General features: G+C 38.2%; 1 long non-coding RNA gene across 2 annotated transcripts; it reads left to right on the forward strand.

The window, feature by feature from the left end:
• Positions 1-1,054: 1,054 nt before the first annotated feature.
• LOC128196038 (uncharacterized) lies at positions 1,055-11,800 on the forward strand. 2 transcript variants are annotated; one of them, XR_008248133.1, is made up of 4 exons: positions 1,055-2,140; positions 2,366-2,493; positions 3,128-4,250; positions 10,970-11,800. It is a non-coding gene; the product is annotated as an uncharacterized LOC128196038 (long non-coding RNA). The 2 variants fall into 2 exon arrangements; XR_008248134.1 differs by having other exon boundaries at positions 3,199-4,250.
• Positions 11,801-12,793: the final 993 nt, after the last annotated feature.

Raw genomic sequence — 12,793 nt, forward strand, 5'->3', positions numbered from 1 at the left:
TGAAAATTAAATACAACCGAACATTGAAATAAATGAACAAAACATGAAGACCGAACGGTCCTATAGATGACCGAACTGTTGTACATTGAGACCGGACAGTCTCTAAAGCAAGTGAGGAAATTGAAAATGCAGGAAAATAAAGAACCCGAACAGAATAGACAGCATAGTGAATTGAAAAAGTAAAGTGAATGGTCCAAAAATAATATGTTCAGTCAGCATCAGGAGCAATTGAAATGCAACGAAACTTGAAATGAAATTGCTAAATCAGAATATAAATGCAAATTGTAGCTTTGAATAAAAGAAACAACGTTTATCTAATAATCAAAATGCTCATTAGTAAAAATTTAAAGAAGACACATTGATGCTTTTGAAATGCGGCGGCTAAACTAAATAAATGAAATGCGGATCGTAGTCTTCTATCAATGCAAATCCATAAGTGAAGAAAGCGTCAGCCATGGGAAGCATACAGCAAAAAAAAAATGCAACATTAATCACTAAAACGGTGTTTAAATAACGCGTGAACAGTAAAGTAAAATAATTATAAATGATTCAACTGCTTGCTTTCCAATGCATATGTAGAATATAAGAAATATGTTTCAGTTCATGCGTGAAGAAAGAAAAAAAATGAGGAGACCTCGTGAGCAAACCGTGTGCTGCTTCTGCTTTCTAAAGAAAACTAAAACGTTTTAACAAAAACTATGAGGGTGGCGGCTCTGCTCACACGTCTCTGCACACCACGTTCTCCACTAGAATACGCTACATTTTTCTCTTCCAAGCAAAGAAAAAAAATTCACAGTCTCCTTCTCTCTATCCTAGACTTGACAGCAGCTGGAAAAACTTCTGTTCCATTCTAAAGAAAAGCCAAAAAATTCCTTCGGTAGTGGCGGCTGTATACCTCATTCCATCCAGTTCTACGAGTCTTGCTGGACACAACCCGCTGGACGTGTGTTAATTGCCATGTGCCCCCTTTGCTGGAATAACAACTGAGACTCTTTATCTATGAATAACTGTGCACACCTCCAAGCCGTGACACCTTGCGCGTGCAGCTAGTTCCCCCTCTGTGACACCACACACTTCTCAATGTGCTAAAATGAAAAGGGCGGAATCATAAAAAAATGCAATCAAAAGCCATTAACGTTGAGCTTTCGTTTCTTTTCTCGTAACAGCGTTAACAAAATTGTTCCATTATTAGCATAGAAGCTCTCAAAACAACATTCCAAGCAAAGCCAAAAAAAATCCGAGAGAGTGGCGGCTACATTCCCTTAAGCCAAAAAAATAAAATCCTCTCCAACGTGCTGCTGTGCCCGAGAGTTTCAAAATGAAAAAATATATCTCCATCTCCTAGGTGGCGGCTGGACCATCTTCTCATTGCTGGACACCACCCTTTGCTGCTGTGCTGGACTAAGACCGTGACACTTGCTGGACACAACCCTGCTGGACCAGCTGCTGTCCGCGTGAAGGCTTGCTGGACTTTTGATGTGACCTGTTGTACGCTGCTGCCAAGCTGGACCTGCAACCAAGCTGCTGGATTCTCCTTGGACGCGTGTTGCTGCTGCTGGACGTAGGATGTTACTAATGCCCGCGTGTTGCTGCTGGTTTCCCGTGTGCTCTTTCATTTTGCTGGACCGAATCAGCGTGGATCTTTCAATTGAAGCAGTGACCTCTTTCTTCTGCTAGACGTGCTTGCCATCCGTTGGACCGCTTCTCATGTGGCTTCTTCGTGCACCTCCATGCTTTAATGTCCGTGTGCTGCCAAAAAGAAAGTGAAGAAGTCTCTCCGTGGCGGCTGTTCACTTCAAAAATATATGGGTCAATGACCTGCTCTCCTTTTCAGCTTGCTGGACGTCCAGCCCATCCCGTGTGCACCTCTCCAAAGCTGCTCCTGCTGGACCAAGGCCGTGACACTTCCTCCAAGCTCCTCCTAGACGTGTGCTGTCTTCTTCAAAGTTGCTGGACCGCTTGTTCTTTTGCCACCACATGCTGCTGCTCCGCGTGAAGATAACTGAGTGCTATTGTTGGGTCGTGTTTCCTCTCCGGGTCGTGGCAGCTGCTGTGTGCACCAAGCCAATGGCTAATTCAACAATTTCTTCAATATGAAGGCCTTGGGCCTTCTCTCAAGCGTGACATCTCATGGACGAAGGTTGCTCCCTCTACCACCACCAAAAAATTTATAATGACAAAATGACTCTTTAAATTTTTACTTTTTATTTTAATCTTAATACCCTAAATAATTCATCATATTTCCTCTCATTCAGCCGCACCCCCTCGCTCTCTGTCTCACTCTCTTCTCACATTCGTGCTCTCATTCTCTTCTTTGTTTCGACGGTGAGATCCGTTTTTCTCACTGTTTCTTCTCATCATCCAGATCTGTTTGGTGATGTCCATATTCATTGGAGATCCGTTGGTGGTGCGGTGGTGTGGGTGTTCGTGTTGCGGTGGTGTGTCGGTGGTGCATTGATCATTCGCGGATGGAGAAAGTTGCTGCTGGAGGAGGTTTGTTTTGTTTAGATATTTTGAATTGAATATGAATGTGTGTTGTATCTTTGGTTTAGTGGATTGTTTTGATCGCGGATAGGTGTTGTGCGTGCGTATAGTGTTCATTGTGTTGTGTTGTGTATGCGAAGAAGATGACTGGAGCGCTAGAACGGATGTCGCATATCTGTTTGGCACTGAAGCGGATGTCGCATATCCGTGAACAGATGTCGCACATCCGTTTGAAGGCGAAACGGTGTGGAACATCCGCCGTGCCGTGGACAGTTTTTCTTTCTTTTTTTTAATTTATTTAGTATTTAAATATTTTATTTATAAAATGTTACGTAAATTTTGTTTATTTTATTTAATGAAATTATTATTATAAATTTAATTAAATTAATTTTAGTTTAATTGAATTGATTATTTAAATATGATTTTATTTAGGTTTGTTTTTAGTTTTTAGTTTTTAGTTTTTAGTTTATTAGTTTATTAGTTTATTAGATTTGAAAATAATTTATACAGTATTTAAAATGTAAAATTTAATTATAATATGTTTACGAAATTATATGTAAATTAATTTTTTTTATTTAATGAAATAATGATTTTTATAATTTAATGAAATAATTCTTAATTTAAATAAAATAATTTTTATCAGAAATGGTAAAAACACGCGGTGTATCTTATACTTCTCGTGGAGAGAGTTCTCGAGTGGAGAGTTCTGTGCAGGACGAAGCTAGGAGACGACCTATAGTTCGGCTCGGAGAAGGCATGCAGCTCCTATTCATGATGACCCTATTGCTGAGGATTGAGCGACTAAGGAGGAGGCATATCAGGCCTATGAGGATGATGTTCAGGAGGAGGCCTATGAGGGTGATGTTCAGGAGGAGGCATTTGAAGCCCTTGACCACGATGATGATGAGGAGGAGCATGCGGATGTTGGTGACATAGAAGAGGATATCGGTGGATTTCCTGAAGGTCCACGTGATGCTTCATTGTTGACGTATTATGTTAAGCATGTTGCTTATGGTATTTCGAAAGGTCGGGTAAGTGCAGAACTTAAATTTGAATTATTAATTTGTTTTTCAATACAATTTATATTAAATATTGTTTTATAGGATCGAGGAAACATGTTCAAGTTGATCTCGCACGGTAAAAAAGTTATTAAGTTAGGACTGTGCGCTGAGGGAATTCAACACATTGTGTTGAATTCCTCTTTGATGTCTCTCATAGAGATTTGCTATGATTATGTTGATAAGGGCTTGTTGCTTGGTTTCATAGAGAGATGGCATTTTGAGACGAGTAGTTTCCATCTCCCTGTAGGGGAGATGTCGATCACTCTTGCCGATGTGTCGACTTTACTTCACCTCCAAGTGATGGGTCAGTTATGTGATTTGGAGGAGCTGGAGTTTGAGGAGGCTCGTTCAGCTCTTGTGGACCTACTTGGCGTTGATGGTGGCACAACTGGTGCTGAGATGGAGGAGGCACGTGGTCCGAAAGTCAGACTTAGCTGGCTGAGAGATATATATGGTTAGAGGTGTCAGTCGCAACATTGGGATTATGCTGCTAGAGCATATCTGTTGCATCTAGTAGGATGCACGATTTTCGTAAATAAGAGTGTCACTTCTATACGCGTGTCATACTTACTATTATTTAGAGATGTACACGCGTGTGGCAGATATGCCTGGGGCATTGCTGCACTCACTCACTTGTACGAGAAGCTCGGGGATGCGAGTATGGCTTCCACGAGACAGATGGTTGGATATCTGACTCTGTTTCAGGTACACATATACCTTGCACATTTACTTCATTTACTTATTACCATGTCCGAAGATGGAAAATATTTAATTCAATAATTACTTTTAGAGTTGGATATATGAGCATTTCCCTAGCATGGGTAGGAGGCGGTTGGTGTCATCTTATGATGACAGCACACCACGTGCCGCTTGGTGGCAGAGCCCTAGGCAAAGTTCCACTCTTGCAGAGATTCGGTCGCAGTTGGATGGCCTTATATACAGTGGAGTTGTATGGCACTCGTATGAGGGACATCGGGGCATTCGTCCATTGTTCAACATATGCATGTATTCTTGCAGATGATGATTCATATGTTGCATGAAACGTGTCAACATGCTTAAAATATGATGGCTCCCGCATCGTAGACCTTTCTCTTCGTTGAGCTTTACTTTTTTGTGCACCCTTTGTCTTCACTTTATGTAGTGGAGGGACCATTGATGTCATTGCAGGACAAACAATGTCAACTAACTTCTGTTTGATGGTGACTTTACCTCCAATGTCAACCTCATTGAATCGTTCTTCTACCAATTTTAGCTCATCTTTAATGGATAACAGGGGCTCAGTTTCATTTAATTCAACATTTGAGAAACTCAATCTTCTCCACATTATATGGAATTCACCCAAAGGGATGAACCTAGGATCATAGCGTGTTAATTCACATGCACAAGGGAGACCGAATGTACGTCTCAACACACATCCACACTTAGAGGAATCCAATCCTATCAGTTGCACTCTTTCCAACTCCTTAGCAATGAGATTCAACGAATATTGAGAGATCCACCCAATAACATTTCTATATCTGTATCGTTTATAAAGGTCACTCGTCAAGAACAAACTTGATTCAAATAACGCCTTAATCTTGTTGTGTTGTAGAATAACGACGTCATGAATAACATCCCAACAAGAACACAGGTCACCCATACTATTGCCCAAAACTTTCTTCAGTCTCCAATAAGCAGATTCAACTCTGAAAGAAAAGAAGAACATCAACATTGAATGTCAAAAATTATCTACAAAAGAACTAAGTAAAACAACATACCTATTTGTGGTTGTGTTCCCTAAGTGCATTACTCTGTCTATCCAGGCCTTTACAAAATATGTACTGCATGGAATAATCCAAGTGTGATTGACATATTCAAAGAACAAAGGCCAAGCACTGCAGGCGTATTGAAGACGATTGACATAGTCAACAAACAAGGTCTGATCAGCACAATCCATAACATTTTCCCATGCCTCCATCAACGCATCCCAAGCCTCAATAGAATCAACTAACATTTTGCATTTGGCCTTAACATTTTTACGAATGTGGAACCGACATAATATCTTATACGACTCGGGGAAAACATTTGCAATGGCATTCATCAAATCCAAGTCACGGTCACTAACAATTACTTTAGGTCCACCCTCAGATGTCAAAAATAGACCTTTTAGTTTTTCCAAAGCCCAAGTGAAATTGTTTTGTCTTTCACTTGACAAAAATGCAAATGCGGTTGAGAAGGTTAACCCGGTCGACGTCATGCCAACAATCTCAAGCAAAGGAAGTTTGTATTTGTTTGTTTTATATGTTGAATCCATCAAGAATACAATATTAAATGCGTTCAACAATTTCACAGCATCTGGATGTGTCCAAAAGATGTCATTAACAACCTCTGAATCGTCGGCACACCTACTCCAATGAATGTACTTATCCTGGTCCAACAACATCATAAGTTGTTGTAGTTCAGTTTTGGAGCCTCTCAATGATCGTTTATACGCTTGTCTTGCGTTGTAGATTTGTTTAATCGTTGTCACATTTCGATCATTATTTTTTTTCAGAGTTAGTAAAATATTTGCAGGTGTAACTTTACTCTTTGTCATATCAACGAATAATGACTACTCTGATATATTTAACCTCCCAGCATAAGGGTGACCAACTAAAGTTTCAGCCAACTCATGGTTATGATGTCCACACATCACCTTAAGCACCCATCCGTTCCCATCTGGAGATAGTTTACCCTTTAACCTAAATAGACACTCACATTTACGAGTGTCGTATACACTACCCACCGCATCGGGTTTGTATTTCTGATATTTCCCCCCTCTTTCACATCCAAGTATGACGAAATTTTTTCTTCCCCGCACACCAGTAGTTATGTTAGATCTCACTTTTACAACAATAAACCCTAAATATAAGCAATCCCTCTTACCCATTCAATTAACTGCTCCCGAGAATGAAATATTTCATTTGTGGTAAATTTATTTGTCAAATCTCTCTTTACATCTTCGTTGATGAACGAAGAGAAATCGGATATAAAATTAGAATCAATTTGAGAATCCATACAAAGATATTTATCCACTTTAGATAATAATCACCTATACAATTATAATTATTGTCATTAACATAATTAATAATTAATCAAATAAGTATAAACAACATTCATATAAACACATAAAAAAATATTTATCTACATATTATACATTCAACTTATACACGTACACCTTAACTATATTTCATTCAATTAATAATTATTTTATTAAATTAATAATAATTATTTTATTAAATTAATAATAATTATTTTATTAAATTAATAATAATTATTTGATTAAATAAAATTAAATTATTTTACATTTAATTACACAAAATATTATAAAAAACATTAAATTTTAAAGAATCTATAAATTATATTCAATTACAATAACTTAATATAAAAAAAACTCACACCTTTAATGGATGTCACCACATCTGTTAACAGATGTAGCATATCCGTTTCATTATCAAATTTATTTTAAAAAACTTAAATACTAAATTACTCTCACGAATATGACATATTCGTCAACGGATGTGCTGACATCCGTTTCAGTTTCACCTAAATATTTATAACATTATTAAATATATAAAAATAAATTAAAAAATTCAAATATTGACTAAACAAATAAAATACAAAATAAAAAATACTAAAATAAAAAACACTTAAAACACTTCTACGGATGTATTAAAATTATAAAATAGTCTACAATAATAAACCAAAAACTAAAATAATTAAATGTTATGCAATCCTTCAACGGATGTGATGATCCGTCGACGAATATCAACATTTGTTGAAGGGAGAACGGATGTTGACATCCTTTACTCCTTCAGCGGATGTTGGCATCCGTCGACGGATCATCACATCCGTTGAAGGATTAACAAAACTCTTTTCGCGTACCTGAGACGAAGTTGCCTCTACTGCTCCGATAAGCATCACCACAAACCCGAGCTCTCACCACCACGGTTCCTTGCACCACTTGCAACGTTCCACCTGCACAGCCCACCACCATGGACGTGCTTCCAAGTGTGGGTCGTGTTGCTGCTGCCTCTCCGTGTGCACTCCCATAATTGAAATTCACACCTCCTCTTTCATTTTAGCTTAAAATATAATTGACGTGGCATTTCTCTTTAAGTCCCAAAATATTATCCAACAATTTCCCTACAATTAATAATGCAAATAATTAGCCTCAGATAATTCAAATTAATTAAAATAAGAATTTCTGGTCAAATTAAGCACAATTAGCAAAAATGGAGAAATATTGGACATTTAAGCATAATTCCCTAATTAAATTCGGTACAATAAACTAAGTGAAGTCAAGAAAATATTGACTCATCACCCACCACCAAAGATCATTCCTTCACTCAGATTTGCTTCCATACTTCAGATTTTGGGGTGGTTTCATGTTGCTGCTACTCTTATCTAACCAAGCCCTAAGTTTTCCAACTCTTTTGTGCATCTTTCAAGATTTGCATCTCCACTCAACATCTTCATTTTTTTCTTAAAGTTTTTGATTTGTTGATGATGTTTGATTCTATGCACTATATAATGTTGACACTGCTGTTTGAACTAATTGGGATAGAGTTTTGACTGATAATTTTTTAGTGAAACATCTGCATTGATCATTAGAATTGTCAAAACACCAAGTTAAGTTTTCTGTCATGATGCTGAGGGCCCCTTGAGTGGTGCTCAGCGTCGACAGGTCTGTGTTTGCCATGATTTTGATTTTTGCTGGTTTTATCTAAGGTGCAAATGGCACTGAGGGCCTTTGTGAGGGGTGCCCAACACTGGCAAAGATGATTCTGTGATTGTTTGATTTGTGCTTTAATTTTCAGAGGCCTATGCTTGATGTTCTCTATGATTCATTTGGGAATATGAATTATGTTTTGGCATATGAAAGCATATTTGTGACCTTGGATGAGTAATGGGTATAATTGGATTGTTATGTTGCTTACTCATTAGTGTTTTGTGTTGTGTATAATTATGGTGTAGATATGGCCTCATCCCTAGGTTCTAAACTTATAAAGACTATTGTTGCACAAACAGAAAAAAGGAAGAAGAGGAAAGAACATGCCTATTCCAACAAGTTCCTCTCACATATGCATGAAATGCATTTTGAAACGGTTCAAAATTGTAGGTTACTGATGGAGAGGAAGGTTGGGTTGATAGCTCTCATTGCCCCTCAATTTGAGACGGAGTTGGGAAGAAGGCAATGGGAGCAGCTGGCTTCTTACCCTGCACCTGCCAACATTTCAATAGTGAAAGAGTTTTACACTAATGCAAAGTCCTTTGATGTTGACTGAGAGATGTATATGAGCTCTGGGAAAAAGAATCCCTTATGATGTTGACACCATCAACACTTTCTTGCGTACTTAATGGGTAGGAGAATAGTGTCATTTTGCTTCTTCAATTGAGGAATACATCAACTATGCTGAAGTGGAGAGGACCTTGTGCATCCTAGGGGGTCATTTTCAGAGGAATAGGAAGAATGTGCCTATTCATATTAAAAGGTCATTCCTTACCCCCTTGTCTAAATATTGGATGGCATTCACACATGCCAATATTTAGCCCTACTCTCATGTGTCAGATATCACCACACATCGAGCCGTCTTCGTCTATTGTGTCCTCAAAAGATTGAACATTAATGTGGGGCAGGTTACAGCAAATGAAATCAAACAGTGTGCCCATGCTGTAAGTAACAAATCTCCTCTAGGGAACCCATCTCTCATTACACATCTTTGTGAGTTAGCAGGGGTGAACATATTTACTCCTCCATTTGAGAGACCGAGGAAGGAGATAGATGTCTCATACTATACCCAGTACTACATGCTGGATGAAGAGGGGTTACCAATACCAGCACCTCAGCCTCCCAAGTAGGGATGACAATGGGTCGGGTCAGGCACGGATAGTGCCTACCCGCAACCCAACCCGCATGCAAAAAACCGTACCCGTAACCCAACCCGCTAGATATCCACATAAAAAAATCCGCGGACTTTTTTCAACCCGCGGATACCCATTTTCAACCCACAAATATTTAAAAAATATATTTTGTGAATTTTTAAATAAGGTTTAAATTAAACTACAGGTTAAATAGAATAATTTAATATATTTGCTACATATTAAAAAGAGATAATGTAATTTTTAAACAAGTTAAAGAAAACAAATACTGAGAAAAAAGATATGAGGAAGAAACACCACATAACTGAAGTCTCAATTTAGTCACAAGATTAACCCACAAATACCTATCAATGTATGAAACAGAGAAATAAAGAATTTCCAAGAGAACGTAAACAGGAACCCTAAACCCAAATTCTGAAAACGAACGCAATCACAGAAATCTTCAAACCGCGATAACCACCAAGGTCTTAAAAAATCCAATTTGCATCAATGAACTAAAATCCGAAAAAACTCGAAACACTCATTCGAATCATAACCCCAAAATCGCTTCACCAATCAATAGGGAAGAAATCAAGAAATGAACTCTCAAAACGCAAATCAAAACGTACAAAAGAAACCCCCAAAATCAGAGAACAAATAAAACCCTGATTTCAAATCCCGAATCGGAACAAAACCCCAATCAGAACCAAGAGAGAGGAAAAGGGAATGGAGTCTACTTCCTACGCGAGTTGAACCAAAAGGGATAAGAAAAGAGTCATCCGTTAAGAGAGAATTTTCTAATGGGATTATATGTATATGTTTGATATCTCTATTAGGGTTTTAGGTCAAAAGTAATGTAACCCTTTTTTTCTCTTTTTCTTTAAAAAAAAAGTAATTGAAAGCAATCCTAAGTCATTTTTATTAAAATTTCCCTTTTTTAAGAGTAATAAAAAAAATTAATTTCAAAAAATATTAATGAAATTTTTATTATTTTTTTTCGGGTAACGGGTATCCGCAGGTTAGATAGTATAATACCCGCATCCGACCTGTTTAGAAGCGGGTATTAAAATACCTGATACCCGTTACCCGCGGGTAATAAATATCCGCGAATAGTAACTATCCGTCACGGGTTTTATCCACAGATATTCGAGGGCGCGGATTTTTTTGCCATCCCTACTCCCAGGGTCCATATGAGACCTCTGTCTACTCAACAAGATCCGTTTTAGATGGGAGACATGCACATGGCATTAGTGAATGCCAGGTTTAATGCATTATATAGAGGTCAGAAGGCGTGATTAAGGAGCATGACATTTGCCTTTCCCGAGCGTCAGTTTATGTCTCCGGACGATTTTTCAAACTATGTTGCATGGCCTGGGATTGTGATAACGGTTGAATTTACCGTTATTTGTGATTTTATTTTGATACTAAAATAACCCTTTTTGACTTTGAAGCTTGTTTAAACTCTTGTTTTAGTTGAATTTGGTAAATAAGTGAAGAGAGGTTATACTTTATGATTTTTATCACTAATTTCCTCAATTTTGAAGGTTATTGGTATGATTGGAAGAGGAGCAAAAGTATCCAGGAGTTGGAACCCAGGAGGGACAACAAAAGCACCGGGATAGAAGGCTGAAACAAGGCTGAAGAAGGCCCGCAAGGTGCCTAGTTGCCCTTTTCTGGGGCCCTAGGCGCTGGTTGTCACGTAGCCACACCTGGTTTCCCTCTTTAGGGGCCCATAGTGTCAAAAGTCTCGCAAGGGCACCCAGTTGCCCCATTTGGGGCGCTGAGCACCACTCACCTCATAAGCACGCTTGAGCACTCTCTCCAGGGACGCTGAGCGGTAGTTAGCTACACCGTAGGACGCCTGGTTGCCCTCAGCTAGGGCGCTAAGGGCCAGTCTCTTTGCAGTCACGCCCAGTTGCCCTTAGTTAGGGTGTTGAGCGCCAGCGACGTTTGGCCATGATCCAATTTTGATCTATTTTAAGGTTTCTACACTCTAGGGTTCACATCTTTGCATGGGTGAAGCAAGGAAACACTATTTTTGACCCTTTGGAGGGAGATTGACATGTGGGAGCTTTCACTTTCTAGGGTTTCCATTCTTTCATTCTTCCACTGTAAACCAAGGTTCTCCACGACAATGGAGAACTAAACTCATTTGTTGTTGGGGATGATGTAACCTCTAAACTTTCATGTATTTGAATATGATTTAAACATGTTATGCTTTTTTCATTGAATGTTAGTGATTTTCTCCTATTCTTAATGCTTGTTATGTTTTGGTCATTCATGACTTGATGTTTGATTTATTTGAGTATTGGGAAATATCTTATGAATCATGATCTGGAGGATTTCACACAAAGCAAATATTGCCTAGGGATAGGGATAGGACGTTTGGTTGTCTTAAGCTTTTTTTCTTAATGCGGAATTGATTATTAAGGATTCAAGGAATTGAGGTCTAATAATTAAGACTAGGCCTTTGTCAACATCCAATTTCGTCCGGATCATTTTTGGATTTTTACTATAGTCTATTCTCCTAGGTATCATTATTTATTTATTTTTATTTATATTATTGTTTTTATTTTTATTTTTATTTTCGTTTTTATTTATTTATTTTTTATTTTTTATTTTTTTATCTATTATTATTTTGTTTTTATTCTACCTTTATTCATGTAAGTTATCTTATTTTATTTTATTCTCCCCTTTATTTATTATTTCTTTTTTATTTTTTTGTTTTGTTTTACCTCTTTATATTTTATTTTATTTTAATATAATTAATATAACTTAAAAAAAAAAGGAAAAAAATGTTTGCGTATGGGAGCGAGAGGGGACAAAAACGATTTTCTGTAGAGAGCAAAAGTGGTGGCAAAGGCGGTTTTGGCATACGGATTGGCAGAGACGTTGGGGCGTACGGATTTGGTACAAGGCAATTTGGCATATACAGAAGAAGCACAAGAAAAGGGCACGAAAGGAGAAAAAGAGGGGGTAGATTTGTTTGGGAGAGGAGGATCAGAAAGCAAGAAAAAAACTTTGCTTCATCAAGAGCTAGAGACGAGCTATATGGGCATCATCACTGCCAGCACCAACTCCACTCCTAGCAGCCGTCACTGGAGACGCCAAGAAATAACACAGGAGCTCCAAGAGTCTCTGTGAGGATTTCACACACTGTCACCTTCACCATTGGCACCTGCAAAGAAGAACAAGAGACATTATTCACAACAAAGAGAAGGGAGAAGTCAGCTACTCAAGGGAGAAGCGGATTCATTGGAGACGCAAGGTTGACCATAGCAAGCGGATCTTCGAGAGGTAAGTAATGTTGTTTTAGTGAGTTGTTTGCTTGCTCTTGCACGTATCTCTGTTGAAGTTGCTAGGTTTGC

This window comes from Vigna angularis, chromosome 3 (genome assembly GCF_016808095.1).
Source record: "Vigna angularis cultivar LongXiaoDou No.4 chromosome 3, ASM1680809v1, whole genome shotgun sequence".
NCBI classification, from domain to species: domain Eukaryota; kingdom Viridiplantae; phylum Streptophyta; class Magnoliopsida; order Fabales; family Fabaceae; genus Vigna; species Vigna angularis.